Source organism: Lissotriton helveticus, chromosome 5_1, assembly GCF_964261635.1.
Source record: "Lissotriton helveticus chromosome 5_1, aLisHel1.1, whole genome shotgun sequence".
In the NCBI taxonomy this organism is placed as follows: Eukaryota; Metazoa; Chordata; class Amphibia; order Caudata; family Salamandridae; genus Lissotriton; species Lissotriton helveticus.
The window spans coordinates 96,449,799-96,469,900 of record NC_136065.1 but is presented as its reverse complement, the minus strand read 5'-3'; the positions used below and the strand labels follow the sequence as shown (position 1 = coordinate 96,469,900).

General features: G+C 51.5%; 1 protein-coding gene across 2 annotated transcripts in view; it reads right to left on the bottom strand.

Moving 5' to 3' along the window:
* LOC144752986 (E3 ubiquitin-protein ligase TRIM39-like) overlaps positions 1–20,102 on the bottom strand; it is a 188,487-nt gene that overhangs the window by 36,039 nt on the left and 132,346 nt on the right. The window lies entirely within an intron of this gene.

The following is a 20,102-nucleotide window of genomic DNA, read 5'->3' as shown; positions in this document are numbered from 1 at the left end:
GACCGCTTAGTAATGAAAAACTGGTTGCAAAACAAAAACACCCACTTCTTACGGAACAGCAGATTTTAGGCCGTAGGGGGAAGGATCACAGATGGATAGATAAGGGAACAGGTTAGGAGGCTCAATAAAGGGACTACAGCAGGCCCAGACATGATCACAGAGGGAGAGGTAAGGGAGCAGGTTATGAGGCTCTGTAAAAGGAAAGCAGCAGGCTCAGACGGGATCACAGAGGGAGAGATAAGGAAACAGGTTAGGAGGCTCAGTAAAGGGACTACAGCAGGCCCAGACATGATCACAGAGGGAGAGGTAAGGGAGCAGGTTATGAGGCTCTGTAAAAGGAAAGCAGCAGGCTCAGACGGGATCACAGAGGGAGAGATAATGGATCAGGTTAGGAGGCTCGGTAAAGGGACAGCAGCAGGCCCAGATGGGATCCCATCTGAATTCTATAAAAATTGTTAAACTCTTTGGTCTCTTTCTGGGTATCTTATTTTAATAAGATACCTCTGGAAGGCTGTTCAATTTCACCTTCCTAATATGTGGCAACTGTAGTTATGATGCTTAAACTGGGTAAAGATGCTAGATTAGCAGATTCCTATAGACCAATACCTTAATTAAACAGTGTTTACAAAATGATCACAGAAATCTTGGCCAAGAGGTTATCAGATATCCTTCCATAGATGATCCATTTCGATCAAAAGTGGGTTGTGCCTGGAAGGATGCGGTATGAATTAACCCATTGACATATCGGTGCGAATGACACGGCAGGGGCCTCTAATCTCTTGTTGAGAATGTAACAATTGATGCTGCTAAAGCATTTCATAGCGTTAATTTGTTCTATCATTGAGAGGTATTGCAGAAGTATGGTTTCAACAGCAATGTTACTAGAGTTGTGCAAATGCTACACAAGGTGCCGGCAGCTAAGATTTTGGGTGGCGAACTTACAGCTTTGTTTCAGTTATCCAGGGGAACTAGGCAGCGGTGTACTTTGTCACCAATTCAATTTCCCAGATGATTCGGCAGGATTAGACCATTCTTTCCTTCAAAGCTGAAGGGTTACCAACCAGAATAGCACTGTATGCTGATGACATAGTACTGTCTAAATCAAACCCAGAGCTCTCGGTTCCACAGCTTGAGATGCATGCCAGTGATTTTGTGAGTCTGTCAGGATATCTATTCAACAAGAGGAATAAGATTATGACATGGGCTAAAGAGAAGGTAGGAAACCAGATTAGTAACCTAGGGATCATCGCAACTCAAGAGTTTGGCGGAAATTCCAGAAGTAAACTTAACTAAGGTATCCCATTGTTAATTAGGAAAAAAATCGATGCTGATATGACAAATGATACATTCATTTATGTGAACAAGAACTCGTCCTTATTCACAAATTCACCCATGGTGAACGCCACATCAACTCCGACTCGCAAATACTTAGACTGGCAAGCACTGAGACTGTTAGAAAGGCGATCCCGGGGGAGGCAGATGTCTGACTGGCCACCCCTAGGTTCACCTCTCCGTCGAGAAGTAGCCGAGCGTTACCGAGAGGCCTCCTGGGTGAGGGCCCTCTCCTAGGATCGTACAGCAGAGTAACCACAACACTACAAACGGACACCACACAAGAGGATAAGTTCTTAGGCTTTATCAGGAATAAAGGTTGCTTGTTCTTGGCAATATGTACAGGTAGATCTAGGGATTTATAAAGTCTCAGAAAGAAGGGATAGGGTAGCGGGACAGTCTTAGTACGGGTGCGGGAAGGGATACCCTGCGCACAGCTCTCAATCCTCGAGCCAGGGGGTTCCGAGAGGTCGAGCCGCGGCAGCGCCAGCAGGACTCGACAGGTGGTCTCTGCGGAGGGGAGGCCGCGGCAGCGCCAGCAGGCCTCGAGGTGATTTCGGCGAAGATGGGCCGCGGCAGCACCAGCAGGCTGTCAAGATAGTTCAGCGAGGGTGGGCCGCGGCAGCGCCAGCAGGCTCTCAAGATGGTTCAGAGAAGGTGGGCCGCGGCAGCGCCAGCAGGCTCTCAAGATGGTTCAGAGAAGGTGGGCCGCCCCAATGCCGTGCTCAGAGGCGTCGGTTTGGACCACAAACTCTCGGCTGTAGTCGGGGGCTTGGAGCACAGGAGCGGTGCACATGCCGGTCTTCAGGGTGTCGAAGGCGACCTGGCACTCGGGGGTCCAGCGCACCTTTTGGGGTAACCTTTTGGAGGTCAGTTCTGTGAGGGGCCCCACAATGCTTCCATAGTCTTTTATGAAGCGCCGGTAATATCCTGTGAGCCCCAGGAAGGCTCGGACTGCTGTTTGGGTGACCGGGGGCTCCCAGGCCCGGATGGCGTCAATCTTTGGCTGGAGGGGAGCCACCTGGCCGCTCCCTACTTGGTGTCCCAGATAGGTCACGGACCCTTGGCCTATCTGGCACTTGCTGGTTTTTATTGTCAGTCCGGCCCGTCGGAGGGCCGTCAGGACCTCCCAGAGGTGGGTCAGGTGCTCCTCCCAGTGGAGGCTGTACACTGCAATGTCGTCTAGATAGGCGGCACTGAACTCCTCTAGCCCGGCCAGCACCCTGTTCACGAGTCTCTGGAAGGTGGCCGTGGCGTTCTTCATGCCGAAGGGCATCACTTTGAAATGGTAGTGGCCATCAGGGGTTGAGAAGGCCGATCGTTCTCGGGCTCCAGGGGTGAGGCCGATCTGCCAATATCCGGCCGTTAGGTCGAAGGTGCTGAGATACCTTGCGGCCCCCAGGCGGTCGATCAGTTCATCCGCCCGGGGGATGGGATGGGCGTCGGTCCTGGTGACGGCATTCAGCCCCCGGTAGTCGACACAGAACCGGAGCTCCGGGGCGTCCCGGATGCGGCGGCTTTAGGGACCAGAACAACGGGACTGGCCCAGGGACTGTTGGAGGGTTCGACTACCCCCAGAGCAAGCATCTTGGCCACCTCGGATTGAATGCAGGCCCGAACTCTGTCGGGCACCCGGAAAGCTCGGTGTCTTACAGGCGGGCTGTCCCCGGTGTCTACATCGTGGACACACCACCGGGTGACCCCAGGAGTGAGGGAAAACAGATCTGCAAATTGCCCCAGCAGCTTCCGGCAGTCCTGGTACTGTTCGGGGGTCAGGGTAGAGGAGAGCGTGACCCCTTCGACAGAGCCGTCCTTCTCAGTGGTGCTTAGGAGATCCGGTAGAGGTTCGGAGTCGTCTTCAGCTCCGTCATCGGTCGCTAGCAGCAGACTTCGTTCAGTGCGGGCAAAGTGCGGCTTGAGCCGGTTAGCGTGCAGAACCCGGAGGGGGTTTCGGGGGGACTCCATGTCCACCAAGTAAGTGACGGGGCTCTTGCGCTCCACCACCTTGAAGGGCCCTGTCCATTTGTCCTGGAGAGCACAAGGTTCGACCGGGGACATGACCCAGACCTGTTGGCCCGGCTCGAACTTGATGGACGAGGCGTTCTGGTCATACCAGCGTTTCATCTCCTCCTGACTGGCCTCCAGGTTGGCCTCGGCAAGTTCCCGGAACTTTCGAGTCTGGTTGCGGAGTGTCAGGAGGTACTGGTAGACATCTGGGGGAGCACCTCGGACAGTCGACTCCCAGCCTTCTTTGACCAGGCTGAGGGGGCCTCGGACCGGGTGCCCATACAATAGTTCAAAGGGGCTGAACCCCAGGGACTTCTGGGGTACCTTGCGATATGCAAACAGGAGGCAGGGCAGCAGGACATCCCATTTGCGTCGTAGCGGCTCCTCTAGGCCCTTGATCATTCCTTTCAGTGTTCGGTTAAACCGCTCCACAAGTCCATTTCCTTGGGGGTGATACGGGGTGGTGAACTTATACGTGACCCCGCACTGTTGCCACAGGGACCGCATATATTTCGATATAAAGTTCGTGCCCCGATCACTCACGACTTCTCGGGGGAAGCCGACCCTGGAGAAGATCCCCATTAGGGCGCGGCCTACTACTGGGGCCGTGATGGTTCGGAGGGGGATGGCTTCAAGATAGCGGGTGGCATGGTCCACCAGAACGAGGACGAAGCGGTGCCCCTGGGAGGTGCGAGGGTCCAAGGGCCCCACTATGTCGATCCCCACTCGCTCGAAGGGGGTGGTGACCACGGGAAAAGGCTGGAGTGGAGCTTTGACTTTCCCCCCGCTCTTCCCGCTGGCTTGACAGGTCGGACAGGTTCGGCAGTGGTTGTGCACATCGTTGCGCATCTTCGGCCAGTAGAAATGGGTCACTAGGCGGCTGTAAGTTTTGTCCTGCCCCAGGTGCCCGGCGAGGGGCACATCATGTGCCAAGTTCAAGAGGAAGTCTCTGAATCGGAGGGGAACGACCAGCACCCGGCTGGCCCCTAGTTCGGCAATCTTCTGCTCGCTGTAGAGAAGGTCGTGGTCCCAATAGACCCAGTGGGACCCTGAGGGGTCTCCAGCGGCTTGTTCGCGGGTGGGGCCACCTTCTTGGCGCCATTGAGCTAGCTCGGGAAGGTGGCTGAGCTCGGTAAGGTCCTTATGGCTGGGCCCCTGGGGGCCGTGTTCAGGGTCGGCGTCCTCGGGGACGGCGGGCGGTGGAGGTGCGGGCCACTCCGGTTCTTCCGGCAGAGCATCTTCGATCGGGGCGGTGGCCTGGTCGGTCATGGAGCGAGTGGTCGCACAGGCCCACTCGGGAAGGCCTAGCATCCCCAGATGGTCTCTCCGCTCGACGTGGGCCCAGGCGGAACTTTCCAGATCGTTCCCGAGGAGGCAGTCCACGGGGGCATCGTCCCGGACGGTCTCCTTCAGCATACCCGACACCCCTCCCCATTCGAAGGGGATACGGGCCATCTGGCACAAGCTCTCGGAATTGTCCGCCGACCGTACCGGGCACAGGATATTAGGTAGAATCTGTTCCGGGGTCACCAAGTGGCAGCGGACCGCCGTCACACTGGCTCCAGTGTCACGGAGGGCTTCGGCCCGGCGACCATTGATGGTGACCCACTGGCTGTATTTCTGGGTGTTGCCTGGGATTGGGTCTCGGGGGACCATTTCTCGATTACCCAGGCATGCCAAGATCATAGCTGCGGGCTCCCACTCGGCCTGCTCGGGGTCGTTGTCTTCTTCCTCACCTCCTTCTGTACCCAGGGCGGCGGCCGCGATCTGGCGGTTTGGAGGACCGGTGGTGCCGGCTCGCTGGTTCATCGGGCAAAGGGGGTCATTCGCATAATGACCCGGTCGTTGGCATCTGTGGCACGTAACATTTGGGCGGGGCCCTGGTCTCGCTGGAGGGGCCCCCCTTCGGCCCTGGGATGGCGAAGTGGAGGTAGGGGAGTACCCCGTGGGGGGATCTCGGCCCCTGCTCTGGCCTCCTCCTCCGCCTCGTGGTCGGTGGTTTCCGGGGGAACCACGGCCGTAGTCTCCCATCGGGCTTCGGGGGACTCGCGTGCTCACACATCTATCAGCCTCGACAGCGAGTTTTCGTGGCTCTGTCAATTTGCTGTCGAGGAGATGTTGCCGGAGTTCGATGAAGCAGTTGTTGGAAAGATGTTCCCATATAATGAGGTCGACCAACTGCTGGTAGGTGGTGACCTGGCTGCCTTTGATCCACCCCTCGAAAGCTCTGCTGAAAAAGTTGGGCCGCGGCAGCACCAGCAGGCTGTCAAGATAGTTCAGCGAGGGTGGGCCGCGGCAGCGCCAGCAGGCTCTCAAGATGGTTCAGAGAAGGTGGGCCGCGGCAGCGCCAGCAGGCTCTCAAGATGGTTCAGAGAAGGTGGGCCGCGGCAGCGCCAGCAGGCTCTCAAGATGGTTCAGAGAAGGTGGGCCGCGGCAGCGCCAGCAGGCTCTCAGGGTAGCTCCTAGTTACAGGCAAAGGAGGTCTTCTGGTGTCGGCCGCGACAGCGTCAGCAGGGCTTCCAGTCCAGGATACAAATGCCGTCCTACTCCGGGGCTGGCCCAGATATAGGACTGGAGTCCTTTGATGTCCGGACCCCCGCGCCTGGGGGTCAGAGGGGCCGGGATGATGGTGTCCAGACACCCAGCAGGAGGGTGGAGCCAGCGCCCAGGGAGGCCGGAGGGCGATCGATACCAGGTGTCCGGGGACGGCTGGAGGCCCATCGAAACTTCCCTCCTCTCGGATCTTGCCGAGTGGTCACTCGACCACCTGGGTGGATCTTGGTGCCTCGACGTCGGGGCTTTGCTGGGGGCCTGGGCCAGGGCCGAGGCCACGTGTTCGTGACGTGATGGGCCCAAGATGGAGTCGGGCGAGGCCTCGTGCTCAGGACGTGGTTTGTGATGTGATGGGCCCAAGATGGAGTCAGGCCGGTAGTGAGGGTCCGGGTTGGTGCCCGGACCGGCAGGGTTGGTGTTGGGGCGTGCAGGGTCGGGCAACCGGGGTCGCCCGAGGCTCGGCAGAGGGCCGATGTCGTCCTGGGCCCGCCATGCGGGAGGGGTAGGGCCACGCCATGAGGCCGTTTCCAACAGAGACCTAGGCCCAAGGATACTGATTGACAGGACACAGGTGGGGTGGCACGTAGCTGGCAGACAAATGCATGGACGGGAAACTCGAGATCAACCCCACAGATTAGTGAAGAGACACTACAATGGTTAAGGGAAATTGGCCCCAATAAAGCACGCATTGGCTGGAGGGGGTACGCGCACTCCAAAAACAGCATAAAGTCAGATGCCACATGAGTAAGGAACATAGAGCAAATCAGATCACAGCACACACAGTGATCACATGCTCCCGTGCCAGAAATCTGGACACTAACCACTGGCAGCATTGTGTCCATGCAAGGTCGAGGCCCACCTGGATAATCCATTAAAATGAATTTATGACTCTAGAGGCAGCAACTTACATTCCTCACCATAGAAGTATTGCCAGAAGCATTGTATTGCCTATAATGAACTGTATACAGGAATGCTACAGATCGATTGTTATTTGAGACATTCCTCAGACCCTTTGCCTGTACTGTATTCCCGGCCGCTATGTTTAATTAAAAGAACTGTTCCTGTTTTGCCAAACGGCTCTTGTCTCTTGGTCTTCAAAGGTATTTCATGTTCAAGCAACACCGTGATATAGATGCTCTCCTTACAAGATGGTGGCAAAATCTACCCATCGGTATCTGTGGGAGGGTGAACTTCATTAAGCTGCTGGCTCTTCCTAAGGTGATCTTGTGTTATGTTATGTTATATATATGGGTCTTGTATAGCGCAACGACTACTCCAAAGGAGTGTCCCGGCGCTTTTATGCTCCAGACCCAGAAAAGGAAGCTAAAAAAACATAACTGACAGGAAGCACAGAGGAAGGAGACAAAAGAAATCTAGTTCAAGAATAACCAGGTCTTAAGATCCTTTCTAAAGGCCAACAGATTGGACGTGGACCGCAATGACAAGGGAAGGGAGTTCCACAACTGAGGGGCCAGGTACCTAAAAGATCGCCCTCCCAGGCGTGCCCTCTTTATACGCGGGATCGCGGCCAGGGCCAAAGACTCCGATCTTAAAGATCGCGTCGGCCGGTAAAAAGCCAACCTTTTCTGTAGGTATTTAGCACCCGTGGCATGCAGTGCCTTGTGAGCTAATGTCAGAGCCTTGAACTTTATCCTCTTCCGTATGGGAAGCCAATGGAGGGATTGCAGCAGGTTTGAGGCACTGGCGCGACGATGCAATCCAAAAATTGCTCGTGCTGCCGCGTTCTGGGTCACCTGCAGGCGCTGTAGAAGGTATTCTGGGAGGCCCAAGTACAGAATGTTGGCGTAATCCAATCTGGATCCGATGAGGGCCTGTACAATTATTCTCCGGTGTTCCTGGGACAAAAGAGGAAAAAACTTTCGAAGCATCCGGAGGATGCCGAAACAGGTTCCAGTAAGGGTAGCCACCTGGGAATTAAGCGTTAGCCCATTGTCAATTTTAATTCCCAGGTTCTTAGCCCAGATGGACGCCTGAGCCGGAGGGAACATATCAACAGGCCACCAATCATGCCAGTTCGGTTCCAGAGGACATCCAAAGAAAAGTATCTCAGATTTATCAGAGTTACACTTGAGGCTGTTCAGATGGAACCAGTTAAAAACAGCCCCAAGGCACTCACGGATACTTTCCCCATCGAATTCTTCGCTCTTACGGCAGGTGAAAAGAAGCTGGGTGTCGTCAGCATATGAGACGATCTGGGCCCCGAAGGACTCCACCAAAGTCGCCAGAGGGGTCATGAGGATGTTAAATAGAGTTGGGCTCAGCACTGAGCCCTGAGGAACTCAGACTCCCAATGGCGGCATTTCGGCAGATCCAGGAGGGACCCAGACCGTTTGCAGGCGGTTGGCTAAGAAGGAACAAAACCAGTTCAGCACCGTCCCCCCAAGACCGATGTCATGAAGTCTTATGAGGAGATCCTCATGGGGGACGGTGTCGAAAGCCGCCGACAAATCTAACATGACTAACATCACCCTGCCTCCGTCATCCAGCACCACCTTTATAATCTCTGACACTTCCAGAAGCGCCGTCTCAGTGCTTAGGTTGGATCGAAAGCCCGATTGAGACGCATGAAGAAGCTCATTAGATTCCAGGAAGTTGGAAAGCACGCTATGAACGTGCTTCTCCAGGATTTTAGTCAGTGCTGGAAGGAGCGAAATAGGCCGATAGTTGGATGGAACCTCTGGGGCAAGATTGGGCTTTTTAAGAAGGGGAATCACCATAGCCTGTTTCCAGGAAGGTGGCAGGAATCCCTGACTCAAAGAAAGATTCAGAATAGGATTGGCTAATGGATTGACAACATCATCCATTCTGGCTAAAAATTTTGCCGGGCAAGGATCACAAGGTGAGCCAGATTTCAGGTTCCTCATCAGAGCTAGAGATGAAGCCATTGTGAGGGGCGGAAAGTCCAGAAGGGCCGGGCCAGAGATAGGCTGGTGTGCTATCTCATTAGACAGAGTCAAATGGTCCCCTGCCAATCTCGGAGAGAAGGACTCCTGAATCTGTCTAATTTTAGTTGTGAAAAAATTAGCAATGGTATTCGCCCAGCTCTCATCTGGAGCCTCCTGGTCCGAGATCGAGCGGGAAGTAGTGAATTCGCGTACGATCTGAAAGATTTCCTTGCAGGAGTTGGCTGCTTCCTCAATTTTCCTAGCAAAGTAACACTTCTTAGCCTGTAAGATTAAAGCATGATAAGATTTCATCATGGCCTTATAGGTCTCTTTAGCCTCCCCGTCATATAAGGCCCTCCATGCACGTTCAGCGGCTTTACACTGTCTGCGGGATTGGGCGACCTCTGCCGTGAACCACGGGGCCGAAGATCGTTTGGTGTCTGATCTAGGGAGCTGTGCAGGTGCTAGTTCATTCACTCTAGCTTAGAGCCAGGACTGCAGGGTCTCCAGATCGAGCTCCAGATCCCCCGTGACGGAGAGAGGATGATTCACCAGGGCCTGAGATAACATGTCAGGGGAGACCTGATGATACGCCCTGTAGTTCCTTCCCAGTTGCCTGGGGCTCTGATAGATGGTTTCTCAGTGCCAGATATTTGGAAATGAGCGAGATGATGATCAGACCACAATACAGGCTCGAGTGCAGTGACCGTAATTGGTGAGGTGGAAAAGACCTGGTCTAATGTGTGGCCTTTGTCATGGGTCGGGCCGGAAAGATAGGGGAGCAGCCCCAGGGCAGATGTAATATCTAATAGCTTCACAACGTCCTTAGCCTGCCGATCTTCCATATGGAGGTTAAAATCTCCCGCCAAGAGACAATGTTCTGATCTAAGAACTAGTGTAGCTAGGACCTGCTGGAGGTCCTCAAAAAAGGACCCCACAGGGCCCGGAGGCCGATATACTTGAAGGCCCTTCACAGCTTGCTGAGGTGATAGGGAGAGGGTAAAAGCGAGAGATTCGGAACCCGTGATAATCTGCGTGGGCACAACAGCACACGTAGAAGATTTCTTTACAACAAGGGCAACACCTCCCCCTCTTCCCTTAGCTCTATCTTGTCTATATATGATGTATTCAGGTGGAATAGCAGCCACAATATCCGGTTGCGATGATTCATATAGCCAAGTCTCAGTGAGCATAAGGCAGGTAGGGTTGTTAGTAGAGAGGACATCATAAATCTCCTGAGTATGTCTGGGCAGCGACCTGGTATTAAGGAGTAAGCAAGGGTGAATAATGCTGCAATCCTTCGCGAGGGGGGTAGTAGGGAGAACCCTAGTAGGATGCCACTTACAGCCTGGACATTTATATTTACCCCTGTAGCGCCCCGGGAAGACTGAGAGGCAAGAGGCTTCCACAGAGCGCAAAGAGTGGAGCTCCTTGGATGTATACGACAACATATTAATGCTGGGAGAGGTGGGGAGACGACCAAGGGACGCTGACGGGCGCAGACGGGCAGGACTCTGGCGCGACTCGGGCGCAGATCAGGCACGTCCGCAGTACGCGTCCGCTGCGCGGAGGGAAAGAGGAGCTTTATGTAGCGCTACTAGAGCACGAGGGCGGAGAGTCCTACCCCCAAGATGGCGGCCCCAAACAGATCCCAGCCCTCGGCGTCAATACTCGGCAGAGGGCGGTCTGAAATCCCTGGTAAGGAGAAGGGTGCAGGCGAAGCGCTTAGCAGCGCTAGGAAGTCTCAGTCTGAGCAGCACGCTCGTGAATCAGGCGCGCTCACGTAATTGCACACAATGTTTAAAAATACAAAGTCACAAACACAGAGTTAAAAACCGGTGGCAAAAGAAAAGAGGAGAGACCTCCCGGCTTTCCGCCTCAGGAGGGAAATGGTTTGTTTGCAGGTGGTAATCTTCTTGTTTAATACTAAACCACTTCCTTTCCCCAACAAGCTTTTGCAGAAATGCAAGTAAAGGGTCAGCAGCTTTATACAGGTATCCAGGGGAGCCAGGATCTCATGAAAGAAGGAGGAGACTGAAGCAAGGAGGGTCGGCAGCTTTATATGGCCATCCAGGGGAGCCAGGATTTCAGGAAAGAAGGAGGAGACTGAAGCAAGGGAGGGTCAGAAGCTTTATATGGCCATCCAGGGGAGCCAGGATCTCATGGAAGAAGGAGGAGACTGAAGCAAGGGAGGGTCGGCAGCTTCATACGGGCATCCAGGGGAGCCAGGATCTTATGAAAGAAGCTCTGGGGGAGACTGAAGCAAGGGGGCCTGGCTCTTTCGGAATTTCCCGCCTATTGTTATGATTTCCAGTTCTAGAATTCCCGGCTCTTGGCTGGAGAGATGGTTCATTCTTACATGGGTCAATTGTATAGAGCTATGTTGAAGCATTTAGGCCTGAAAACGTTTTTTGTTTAAGTTTGGGGGACCCAAAGTTTTTAAACAAGGTAGGCTAAAGGTACTCTTAACAGCCCTGAGGGTGTGGGAATCCTTAAGGAAATTTTTCAGGATAGATTAACATGCAGACCTTGCACCAATTTGGGGCTCTCCTGGAACCCCCAAGTGACTTAAAGATAAGGTTTCCATGCTGGAGAGGGGAAATAAGTTTTCCACCTGGGGTGACATTACAAGAGCTCTCTGAGTTTTTCAAGGGGGGCTTTCAAAATTGAAATGCCAGCAGCTTTGTTCTTGGTGGCCATCACAAACGTAGTCAGAGGTGAGCGGTTTGGAGCAGGAGGACTTTCTCAAGTGGGCGAGTGCTAACCAACAACCTAAAAAAGAGGTTTCACAGTGGTATTGGGTATTTATTTTTGAAACAGATGACAAAATGAGAGTTCCGTACCTGCACTGGGACAAGGATATTCTGATGATGGCTAAAGAGCAATTATAGCGAGTATCTTTAATTCTGTTACACACTCTGATCAAACCAGTGCCACTTAAAAAGAATCATTTGTTTACTCTCCATAGACCCTATTGGTCACCAACAAGGTTGGCTAAGGTCACATTGGAACTATCAAAATATAAGGAGTGCAGTGACACAGAGGCGGATGATATACGCATGTTTGTGGACTGCCCGTTACTGGCCTTCTTCTAGGGACATGCAAGTCAGGTGTTTTGGGAAATTACGGGCTGCGAAATAAAGGTAAGCCTCTGCCTGATCCTATTTGGGATGGACTTGTGCCTGTACAGGGATGAGTTAAACTCAGATCTGCCTCATTAATATTTTTTCTGATATTGCTAGCAAGAAAGGGCATCAGTAAGAAATGGATGACTCCCGACCCACCAGAGGTATCAGAAAGGCTCAGATCTGTAAGAAATGTCAGTAGACTGGACTTGGACCGCAAGCCGGCCTCAGCAGAGGAAAGATGGAGACCATTTGTGATATGGCAAAGTAAATCATAACGTCCTATGATTACACCTCTATCTTGCTGAGAAATGGGCATTTCTCCTTCCTACAAAAGGGCAGTACAATAAGTAATATTCAGCTAACACATATGTTAGACACTCCGAGTGGAGGTGGCTTGGCTCACAGCTTCCTTAGCTGGATGGTGATGAAGATAAAAAATGTAAACTATTCCTCTACAACCTTGGAAGGATTAGTACACAACACACAACCTCTGTTAAATGCAAACTCCATTAGTGCTGCTCTAGAACTTTAGAACACAAACCCCCCTATAAATATATCCCTGAGTTACAATAAGGCCCCGTGAGGAAAGTGATGTCTGACCCGTAAGACACAACTGTGAATCCAGCAAGGCAAACTCATCCTTTCATCCTTCTCGGGTTGTTTCACTGCTCATCATCAAAGTGGAAAATATCTATTTTATGAGCAGCAAAGATGAATGATCGAAAGCTACAGAACTTTGGGAGATCGCTGCCCACACACCCTCTCTACAGAGGGAGACAGGCGCACAATCCCTGCCACTGTACTCACCATCATCAGTGCTCTAGAACCTTGAAGGGATTAGCAAACAACAACTAACACTGTAATCACAGTCATCACTGCTCTAGAACCTTGGTGGGGTTAGCACACAACCACTAACACTTTAATAACCATCATCACTGCTCTAGAACCTTGAAGGGATTAACATACAATACCTACAACTTTAAACCCCTTCATAGTTGCTCTAGAACCTTGGACCAATAAACACAGAATCCCTGCCACCATAATAAACCCGTCTTCCCTGTCCTAGAACTTTTCATGGAATTAGTGCACCGCACTTCCTCTGCAGAGAGAAGTCATGTCACTATACGCTGTAACCTCGAGGCACTATTCCTTCTTAGGATTCTTCTTTTCACCTTTGGATCTGTTATTTATAGGATCTAGCTGTTCATTTATCCTATGGGGGATCCATAGGATCAGCAAGGCCATTCATTTTATTAATAATAGATAAGATTGGGGGGGGCGTGGCCAACTAGATGGCCGGGCGGCAGCACTCAAAGAGAGCTGCAGCCCAGACACAGGCATACTCCATCCTCCTGGCACTCCCTCAACTCTGAGAATCTTGAAACTGATCTCCGGATAGGGCGGCACCAGGGGGCATGGAAATAGTGCCACCCCGGAGCGGTCTCCAAAGCGCTGATGCACAACCCGAGGAGAGGCCTACGAGTCACTACCTCTCAGCCGGAGCCCAGGCGGCTGCCGAAGCTGTGGGGCGGACCTGGGGGGCTTCCGCAAGGAGGTGAACGGGGTGTGGGCTGTAGAGCGGGACGGCCGATACCCTGATAGAGGTGGGGCTGCCCTGCCGACAGCACCTGCAGCCTGGGATGGAACCCCGGTGTGCCTCCACTCTTGGTGACTGCTTTGCCACGGAGAGACCCCCAACATGGCGGCTGCATTGATTTACCCCCTCCTCCTGTGCAAGAGATACTGCAGCCGCTGATCTGGACATTGCAGGCACTCCTACACGCCGTGGCAGTGATGAGCCGCGACAACGGTGCACCCTGGTTGATCGAAGGGGTCCTAGGTGAAATGTCAATCCAATCCAAACATGCTTTATTTGACTATTTAGTCATAAAAGCACGGTACAAAAATATTTCATTATATAAAATGCCAAAGCATGATTATAGAACCTGTTTGGGGAAATTAGATCAAATCATCATAACATACTAGATTTCGATAACAACTTTAAAAGCAGAGACCTTCATGGAAGACCGGATCAAGATGGCACTCACAAACTCACAAACGAGACACTATTGTTCGTGGTGGAAAGGGCCCACAAGTCATTGTTCCCACCGCCGGAACCAGGAGCTCCACCCAGAAGTATAATAGTATAATTTCTAAACTACAGAGACCGGGATGAACTCCTATGAGGGGTTCGGAGCCTTGCAGGCCCGATATTTGAAAATAGCAGTGTACAAATATTCCCAGACTTTACAAGAGCTGTTCAATCGCAATGGCAGTCCTTTAGTAGTGTTGAACAAAAGCTAAGAATGATGGGCTTCAAGTATATATTGCCTTACCCTGCCAACCTGAAGGTGCTGCATTATTCATAATGCCAGAGAACATTGGCTGTAGGTCCATAGTGCTGAATGTCAGCCTTCGACATCCACGGGACGGGCTTGGGATCCACTGTGGCACGGAGATGGCCCCTCGGCTACTCCAAGGAGACAAAGCCGACGTAGACGCCATTCCAGATCTCCAATCCGATGGTACTCTGGACCTAGCAAAACAATGACAGGAGTGAGAAGCAGCCAGGGCCTTAGTAGAGGCAGGTACCTCTGCTACTTCAAGCACAGAATCAGATCTTTTGGGGCCTCACGAACACCTGAGCGAGTGGATGGTTGAATATGGACACATATTGATGGACCACACCGAAGGAAGGTGCTTTAGAATAATGTTGCACTTGCCCCTGGCGTTACAGGTATGAGTCAACTGGAGGGGAAATGCCACCCAGTAGTACGACAGGACTGATAATTCTGTTTGTTGAGGCTTCCCCTGGGACACTCAGTCATTGTTGTACGGACTTAAGTGAGGTGGGATAAGATGAGGTGGCGGCACTGACAGACAGCCCGGGTCTTTCACTCATCAGGTGGCCAACCTTCCCTTTTTCTCTTTCTCTATTATACTTTACTTCTTGTTTTTCTCCCATACCTTCTCTTGTTTCTACTTTTCTGTGGTGTGGCTGATTACCTGACAACCAGTGTGAGAACCTCAGGGTATTAGGGTGCAGAACTGCTGATTAAGCCGCCCCATGGGGTGAGATCTGACTGTTCTCTGAAACAGGGATCATACACACACCGTAGTTCAATTGAGACTCTTATTGGGTGGGTGAGGGTAGCATTATGTGTGGGAGGACACTAGCTAAGTTGAAAGGTGTTGATCCGGGGTGGGACAATGGGAGTCGCATATGGTTTGGGGTTATTATCGTTGTTGCAGCGTCAGTTGTGTGTCTGATGGTGGCGGGGTTGGGAATGGTGTGGGGAGGGGTGTGTGCAGAGGGGAAAATGAGGGGGTGGGATATTACGAGATGGGTGAAATGATAAATTTGCTCACATGGAACGTGAGGGGTCTGAACCCCTCTGTGAAACAGAATAGAACACACGTCTATCTTAGGAGGATTGGAGTTCATATAGCTCTCCTGTGAGAGACACATCTGTTGCAGAAAGAAGCCAGAAACTCCACAAAAAATGGAGGGGACAGCTTTACTCGTCCACTTATTCATCCTGTGCCAGAGAGGTATCCTTATGGGTGGCTCGGGGCTCTTGTTTCAGCTGAGTGGCCAGGTTTCAGACGTGACAGTGTGCTACATACTCATACACAACCTATTGAATGGCCAGGATATCTGCTTGATTAAAGTAGTCACAAGAGTGACTTCTTCAAGACCCTAGAAATGGAATTAGTACCCTATGTTGGGCGGGCGATTTTAATTGAGTTCTAGATGGTAGTCTTGACCGACATCCACCACGGATGGGTACAAAACCTCGAATCATGGCTAGATAACGTGACACAATGTCTAGACTACAGCTGCTAGACATTGAGAAGGATCTCCACCCTCAGGTTGTGGAGTTCTCCTATTATAACCCCACTCACGAGGTGCATAGCTGTCTGGATCATAATTTTTATAACCATTGAGGGGAAACTGAATGTCCAGAGGGCAAGTCACGAAGTACTCTTCTTGTGCGATCATGCCCCACTACTGTTGGAATGGGGCGATCAGACCACCGACTCAGTATCCCACTGTGGCGATTACGCTCTGAGGTTTTGGAAGATCGGGAATTTAATATAGATATAGATACAGCGGAAGCATCGAGTGGCTTTTTCGCCACAAATTGGAACTCTTCTCACACACGAAGTACGGACTGGGGACCGGTTAAGGTGGTAGTCCGTGGCGAGTGCCTCGGCTAATTATATAGTGGAAGAAGGAAATTAGAAAAGGAACCGCAGGTGGAGGAGTCACTCACAAGTCTGCAGTGATGGTGCACAAGACTTTGAAAAAGCCTTTGACACCTTATCCTGGGCAGACTTGTGGGAGGAGCTTCGTCGTATGGGCTTAAGCGGGGATTTCTGGCCTGGGTGAGACTCATGTTAATCCAACTGAAAGGGTGCGTTTGAGTAATGTATTTTCCGAGTCGTTCTGCATTGAGAGGGGTACCTGACGGATGCCCGCTATCCCCTCTCCTATTATCACTTGCTGCAGAGCCACTCACAATCTACCTAAGGGCTGAAATGTGTGAAAGGGGCCTGCGTGTGGTGGATACGGTACATATTGTTTCCCTATTCGCAGACAACGCGTTGATCTATGCGATGAACCCGGAGTAAATGGTGCCTTGCCTCCATTGGCTGCTGATGCAGATTGAAGACGTTTCAGGGATCTGTGTCAATAAACGAAAGACAGTGTTATTCCCCTTGGCGGTGTTAGCTGACAAACTCCAGCAGGTGGGACTGAAGTGGGAGACAATGAGCTTTCATTATGTGGGAATGCAAGTGACTCAAGAACAAGAACAGCAATAGGATTTGAATATTGGCAGAATAAGGACCGGACTCACTGCCTCAGTACAATTTTGGACTACTCTCTCACTGCCAGTTACGGGCAGGGTGGCGTTGAGTAATATAGTATAACTGCTACGCTGCCTATGTACCCTTCAGAATTCATTCTGGGAATTATCACCCTCGCTGTTTCAGTGTATCGATAGCCTATTGGTGACCCTTGTATAGGCAAGCAAGAGAAGTAGAGTTTGCCTTGAAATCCTTAAATTGAACCCCAGCCAGGGAGGCCTTGGCCTTCTGGACCTTAAATAATACAATCTGGCCGGCCCATCGCAATGTGGTGCGAAGAAGCCCCAACTGGGAAAAGATACTCCTATCAGGCTCCGTTGAAGTAGCTGACCTCTCTGAGGAATATATGACGTTACAACGCATACCATTACAACGCATACTTTTACATCATAGTTTTTACAACACAACTACCATTACACTGCATGATTTTACAAAGCGTACCATTATGTTGCATGTTCATAGAAATACCTTAAAACTACCATTACAACGCACTCCACTACAATGCTACGCATACTATTACAATGCATAATATTTTTTATTGCAACAGTAGGGAAAGTGCTGGATAGGGGAGGGGTAAAAATTACTATTCCCACTCTAGCGAGTGCAACAGTATGGAAAGGGCTGGATATTGGAGGGGTAAAATTACTGTTCCCACTCCAGTGAGTGCAACAGTAGGGGAATGTTTGGGATAGCGGAGGGTTAAAAATTACTATTCCCACTCCAGTGAGTGCAACCCTAAAACCCAAACACACCCTGAACCCTAAAACTAACCCTGGAGGGCGGGAGGCCTCTTCCTAAACGGAATCTTCAAGTTGCAGGAGGAAATGGATAGGAGAGGGACAGTTTTTGGGACAGCGAGGGACAGTTTTTACAATACCCCAGGATCTTGCACACGGCCCAAGACATTTGGAGGTCATTCCCAGGAAGAACCAGGAGAATTTCGGGTGCTTCAAGTGATACTGGACCCTGGGTCAACAAAAGGTATTACATCTCAACCGAATGTAGCACTGAAATCTGACAGAATTATATAGATCTTAAGCACGCCACCTCCCACGAAGCGTTAGAATCCCAACCCATGGACACCTGTTGGACTTGCCCCTTTTTGCAGGTCCTCCCAGAACTTTTTGCCTTCCTCCTAGTATTTTTTCTGACATGGTAATGGTAGTTTTATGACTCTGGGCACTTTATCACTGCTGTTCAGTGCTAAAGTGCATGTGCTCTCTATGGTAAACTTGGTAAGATTGGTCTACACAGGTTTGGCGTATTTAATTTACCTAACAGTCCCTTGTAAAGTGGTATCTCATATACCCGGGCCCATAAATTAAATGCTACTGGTGGGCTTGCAGCGTTGATTGCACCACCCACCAAAGTAGCCTTTCAAACCTGTCTCGGGTCTCTGTCATTGCAGGGCCTGCGTGCGCAGTTTACTGACAATGTATCGTGGCACATTAAGTGGTTGCCACGCCCTGACTCCCCTTTTACTACATATCAGTGGCCCCTAAGGTAGGCCCTAGCTAGCCCTATGTGCAGGGTGCAATCTAGGTAAAAGGTAGGACATGTGCCTTAACTGTGTGGCATGTTCCGGTAGGGAAAAACAGCCATTTTGGTTTCTCTCTACTGTGAAGCTGCCCTCTCATTGGAGATTCCCTGATATGTGTTTCAGAGGTAATTAATGCTATGAGAGGGGTGGTGTGATCAAGTTTGTTATGCTGCGTAGTGGTGTTTGCAGATTTGTTATCACTATGCTAGAAATGCCACTTTTAGGAAAGGGCATTTCTGTGTGTCTTGGTGCCTGCCTGTTGTGTAATGTATGTCTGGAGTGATAGGGACTGGGGAGGTGCAGTGGCTCAAGAGGGCCTGGGCGAGTCAGAGCTAGGCTGAATAGACCTGATCTGCATTTGGAGTAGTGGGAGGAGTAACACATGGACCTGAATAGGACTGTGCCTGCCTTCCACGATGCTGGCTCTGCCCCCCGTGGTGTGTCTGGGGCTAGGGCCTATACTAACAAAAGAGATGTTTTGTACGTACGTACCCCTAGAACTGGTCTGGACTGCGCACTGAGCCCTGTGACAGGGGAAACAACAAAGGAGCATATTAACAAGCGGCAGCGATAATTTTTGCTGGCCGCGCCTGGCGCGAGTTTCTCTATTGCTGGAATTCATCGCCAAGCTAGCGCTGTATTTACAAAGCTTAGCGCATTGGCAATGAAAATTCCAGCGATAGCAGGGAAATCTCCCAACATCGCTGGAAAAACAGCAATTACCTTGCTGATACGACCCTGTGGTCGTAACCTCACATTCCACCTCCCATGCAAAGTATGCCCAACACTGGATTTTAGCAGACATTAAAATCCAGCGTTAATGCCCGGTTAGTGCGATTTGGATTATCGCTACACCGGCCGGGGCATTGTTGTAAAGCTGCCTTCGCGATATTTCCCCATGCAGCCTATTGAGGCCCGCTTACTTTGCATCTCATTAACGATGCGATGCAAAGCGGGTGTCAAATCACGGAAACACGCGCTAGCGTGTCCTTGCTAATATTGCGATAAAATTATCGCCACTCTTTGGCCGAAAACAGACGCCAAAGTGGGGATAATTTCATCGCTGCCCCTTGGTAATATGCCCCAAAGACTTTATATGATGCCTACGTTGTAATGGACGCCTCCCTCCCTGAATTAATCATGAGTGGTTGAGTGCTTTCTGTGGGCACCCCGTTTTTAGTCATACAGTTGACGTCAGAATGGGAGAGGTGCATATACGAGACTCCATTAATGTGGTATAAATGTGTCATTATTTATGTGGTGTAAATATTGGGGCTGTGACACCATGTTTGGTTGTACACACTGAACTGGTGCTTACCGGAGGACTGCCGGGCGCCAGGAGAAACCCTTTGCCCCTCTGCTGGAGGGCCCTGTGAGCTGGCCTGCCCAGCTCTGCCCCTTGTGACTTTTGGCTGGGGAGAGGACTGCCCCTGTGTTTTAGACCCCTATGTGCTGGCCTGACTGTGCCTGGTGGTGGGTAGACTCAGGAGTCCCCCAGGACTGAGTGGTTTGCCTTTGGTGAGTTAGGAGCAGCGCGGCGAGCGCTCCGAGATTTCTGCACTCTGAGTTCGAGCCCATCACACGGGCTCCTGCTGAAGTATGCCGTTGTGGAGGCAGAGAGAGCAATTGCGCTGTGGCAAGAGTGGCGCATCATCTCCCACTGTGGTTGTGGAGAGGAGTGGGCCCCCGCTGCCGTGGAGCGCTTCACATTTTCTTTTTCTTGGTGCCAGACATATTTGCGCCACTGCCGGAAGCCAGGCGGCT